Source organism: Bidens hawaiensis, unplaced genomic scaffold, assembly GCF_021521415.1.
Source record: "Bidens hawaiensis isolate Kalapana, Puna unplaced genomic scaffold, B.hawaiensis_p1.1 tig00001575_1, whole genome shotgun sequence".
NCBI classification, from domain to species: Eukaryota; Viridiplantae; Streptophyta; class Magnoliopsida; order Asterales; family Asteraceae; genus Bidens; species Bidens hawaiensis.
In genome coordinates, this window is record NW_027491088.1 from 2,595,381 (window position 1) to 2,600,578 (window position 5,198).

The 5,198-nt window shown below is 34.8% G+C and overlaps 1 pseudogene; it reads right to left on the bottom strand.

Moving 5' to 3' along the window:
- Nucleotides 1–2,676: 2,676 nt before the first annotated feature.
- Nucleotides 2,677–4,678, bottom strand: LOC143585839 (putative pentatricopeptide repeat-containing protein At3g15930 pseudogene; annotated as a pseudogene).
- Between the last annotated feature and the right edge of the window lie 520 nt (nucleotides 4,679–5,198).

Consider the following 5,198-nt stretch of genomic DNA (forward strand, 5'->3'; position numbering starts at 1 on the left):
ATCTATCAAGAATCACCTTTGCTTGGCCTTGGATCTCTCTCTCTCTCTCTCTCTCTCTCTCTCTCTCGGCCGTGTATATGTAGCTAGTGTGTGTGTGTTTTGGGTGTGTGTAGGGATTATGGAAAGATGGAATGAGAAGTTAGGGTTTTAGGATGGTTTAAGGGGTATTTTTATCCCTTAAAGCCCATGGACCTAAGATCCATCCCACCATCTTAATCCATTTAATTACCCAAGTCCATGATTCTTTCTATATTTAATATTAATTAAATATTAACACTCGTTTTTAATCATAGACCTCTTTTATTTATCATTACAAAATTCGGATATTACATTATTAAGGAAAATGTTAGTTCTTCCACGATCCAAATCCGGTCAATTTAAACTTGACTCAACCCAATTTTTACCACAAATAAAAAAATTAATGCATTCGTCAGTCTGTCACTATATACTACTAACTAGTCAAACTTAATTTCAAATAAGATAGAAGATAGAATGAAAGCCGCAACGAAATAACTCAAACAACCAATAAAACATGTATCGATGGCATTCATAAATTATAGTTTAACCTGCTTACTATTTTTCCTTTAAAAATATTACAGTTGAACTTTAACCCACGTTTTTTATCACTGTTAACAAAATAACAATAACATTATATTATTATTAGTATAATAATCAATATTTTTAAATATTTATATTAGTACTAATATTATTTTATTTGTAATGTGTTTCTTTTAGTGTTGAAACTTATAAGAATATAATAGTGTTTTATTAATGTTATGTGAACTATTTGTAACTACTTTTAGTTGTAGTTAAGAATCTGACATGAAAAAAGGCATTGTAGGTTTAGTTAATTTTAATTAAAATATAAAAATATTTTAGTATTATTCGTCTTATTAGTATATGAGAAATATATCATAAAGGCAAACGGTAATCTAGTTGGATGTATTAGTTATTAAATTTTAAAGTATAGTTTTTTAAGCATGGATAACCTCGAAATGAAGATTACGTTTTTATAATAGTTACTTAAAACTAACATGAAATTCACATATTTGTATTTAGTTTCAACGGGTTAAGGACAGTTTATCAAACATGCTAACACTCTTAACTACACGTGTAGTGTTTGGTCGGCTCTTACGTTTTTACAATGTTAAATATTTTTATGTTATAACTTAAACTGATCGATTGAGTATTTTATAACAAAATATAAATGATAAAAGAAAACAAGCATCAATTTATAGTTTAAAATTGTTTTTTATAAACATTTGTATTTTTTTTTCTTTTGTTATAGCTAGTAAATTTAGATCATTAATATGTATAAACATAGAATAAGTTTTTTGGTTTAACGGGTCTTGTACATGTAAACATGTAAATCATGTTTAAAATCAAATGGCACAACTTTCATGTTCGTGTTGAATTCGACTATGAAACCCATAAATATGACTTATTTAACACCCCTATGAAGCTAGAACTAAGAGGAAAAAGTGAGACGGCTTGTTAAGAAGAAAATTTGTAAAAGTGGTGATAAAATATGAATACTTTGGAAAAGGTGAGATGTATTCATGCAACTATGCAACTATGTAATTATTAATAACTAGAGTTTTACCCGGCGCGTTACGTCAGGTAAGTCGGTAAAACCCGGATTATGGTAAAACCCAAGCGTTATCGGTTTCAAGTGTTGAGGTGCTAAGTTGACGCTACTTCGGTTGGTTTTGGTTACGTGTTTTACTGTACACTAAAACAAAAATTATAAAAATTGTGGTGGACTAATATGTGACTTCGATTGGTAAAACTCGAGCGTTGATACAACCCGACCGTTGTCGATCTCGGGTGTTATGGCCGTGAGTCTACGCAATTTCTGTCGGTTTCTGTCACGTTCGTAACGATACCGAAAAAAGTCGGCATTTGGTCTTTTTCGTTATGTACGTTAGGATACTGAAACTAAAACAAACCACAATGAGCCTACGAGAACTTGGTCGATTTTCGTCACGTTCGTTACGGTACCGAACTAAAACAAAACCAAAAAAATGTCTTGCACCAATAAGATGCCGCCAAGTGGTTCAATGGGAGTGCTTGCGATACCAAAACTCTTATATATGTTAATATTTTTAAAAAAAATAATAATAAAAATAAAAATAAACCAAAGAAAAAAATTCTGCTCAAATCAAGATGGAAAAAATAGTTGAAATTAAGATGAGTATGAGAATTGAACTTAAGTGGACTGCATCTTCCTATTAAAATATTTAAAAAAAAATCTTTTGTGGCATCAAACTTTTTAATTATACTACATAGATAATACGGTCACAGAAACGTATATGACCTTCAATCAAATGGTTATGAATTCAGTCTCATTTAGACATGAGAATTAAAATAAGATGAAAAAAAATTAACGGTTAAAAAATATATAATTTTATGAATAATAAAACAAAAACACTAATGGAATGCATATAAAACTGAAGTACCAACGGAAAATGGATGTTTAACAATACATGTGCCGTCAACTAACATTACAGTAACTCAAAACGACAACGGGTCAGTTACAGATGGCTACCTCTACCCCGTTCTTATCCGGTGTCAAAAACTCACAACTTACATTAAACAAGCCTAAACAACATTAAAATAAACAATTAAACACATGGAGAGTTTTAAACTCGAGTTATAAAATTATGAAAAGTGTGACTTGAAATTTGTCATTCAAATATAACCTACCAGCTTTCTTAAGACATCCAAAACACAATAAATAAACAAATACATAATTTATTAATACAATTAACATGCTTTCATTAAATTATATATCCACATTGCATATTTATAGTTTATGTCACTCTCCTATGTCAAGACATGTCTCACTAGGAGCATAACCTAGAATTCTCATATCTTCTGTCATCATCTCAACCGTCGAATATATCTCCTCAGATCGACGATGCATCTATCGCGCGCAACAGACTCGTTAACCGTGCCATAAATCTCTATACTACTACAACCTGGGGTTTTTGTTACTCCTCCGATCATCATTATATTTCTTAATTTACGTAAATCATCCCATCTATTACAAGCTGCATATATGTTACATAATAATACATAAACTCCACCATTATCCGGCTCTAATTCAATAAGTTTCTTGGCTGCTATTTCAGCCAAATCTACATCTTTATGGACTCTACAAGCACCAAGAAGGCCCCGCCAAACAACCGAGTTTGGGCTAATTGGCATAGTGGTTATGAGATCATAAGCTTGGGCTAAAAGCCCAGCCCGGCCCAAAAGATCAACCATGCAGCCACAATGTTCAACCTCTGGCTCGATTCCATGGTGGATCGACATGTCAGCAAAAAACTTTTTGCCTTCATTCACCATACCCGCGTGAGTACAAGCAGTTAAAACGCCTAGGTAACATATTTGGTCCGGTTTTATCGATGCATTTAACATTTTTTTAAACATGTTAATAGCTTCATTTCCATATCCATTAATAGCATAACCAATGATAATATTAGTCCAAGTGAACTTATCTCTTTTGGGCATTTTATTGAAAACATCCACTGCTTTGCTCACTTCACCGCATTTAAAATACATGTCTATAAGTGCATTTCCTACAAAAACGTCGTGTTTAATCTTCTTTTTGTCGATACAAACGTTAACCCACTCACCTAACTCGAGTGCACCCGTGTTAGCACAGGCTGTAAGAATGCTAACCATCGTGAACTCATCCGGTTCCACTTTTGCATCCTGCATATTCTTGAAAAGCATCAAACCCTCTTTAAACCTGTTTTGTTTTACATACCCGTCAATCATTGCAGTCCACGAAACCGAATCTCTCACAGGCATTTCATCAAAAACCCCACGAGCAACATCGAGGTTTCCAAGATTAAGAAAACCCGATAAAACTGCAGTCCAAGAAATCACATCTCTCGTTTTCATGTTCTTAAAAACCGCCAATGCAGCATCCATTTCCCCGCAGGCTGCATATGCATCAATTAAAGCATTATTCAATACCAAATTCGGCTCGGTTATCCAATCTTTGATGTACCCATGAATGTGCTTACAACTATTTGCGTCCTTTAACTTTGAACAAACCGATAACATCGAAACAAGAGTGACACAAGCGGGTTTGATTCTCATCTTTTCCATTTCATAAAAAAGCTTTCTTGATTTATTAAACTGTTTACATCTACTGTATCCAGCAATCATAATATTCCAAGTGATCGCGGCATTGGTTTTCAAACATGTATCAAACACCATTCTAGCATCATTCATATTCCCATGTACTGAATACACACGTATCAATGATGTCTCAACAGCTGGATTAAACCCGAACCCGAACTTAGATACATGACAATGTAACCCCTTCCCATATACCAACCCAGCCCGTTTTGTAAACCCGTTAAGCAGGAACGGAAACGTGTAATTATCGGGCTTCGTATCCCTCCTTAACATTTCTACATACATAGATACGGCATGTTCGGTTCGGTTAGTGCGAGAGTAGCCCTTGATCATCATATTGTAAATGAAAACTTTTGGTTGAGGGATTTTGTCGAACACTTGGCGTGCATAGTCAACACTGGCTGGATTTTGAGTGCAACAAAAGGCGATAAGTTTGAAACATATGAGAGGGTCTAGGCTTAGGCCTGTTACGAAGTATTGCAAGTGAATTTGCTTAAGTTGGTCCATGGATTTGCAAATGGAAATACGACGAAGTAGATGGTCTGTTTCCATCATTGACTATGCACGAAGAGCTCACGGATTTGCAAACGGAGATATGTGTTAATTTTGTAAAAGTTGTGTGTTTACTCTTCTAATTATAATAGTATCTATTAGACCAAGTGTACCGGAACATTTTGGCCGGCGTTTTGACCCCTCACGTGTTATCGGCTCCAAAAACATTCCCAACGTAGAGAAAATTGGATGAACAGGATGGTGGGACCAATGTGAGAAACCATCCAATAGAATGAGAGTGGAGTGCGTTGTAGACATTGTCTACAATGCATGGTTTATTTAAAAGTGTAATCTTGAAATTTGTGCCAAGCCATCGTAATCCTACATATGGCTATTGGGTGTGAGTCACTTGTTGTCACAACTCACGGAGGGAGCGCTGAGATGGCTCGAATGATGCTGCATGAACATTGCGCCCCCACCTCCCCTCATGCATGGCGGGGTGCGTATGAGGGTCATCACGTGCTCATTCATACTCTTCTTATTTTGTGACC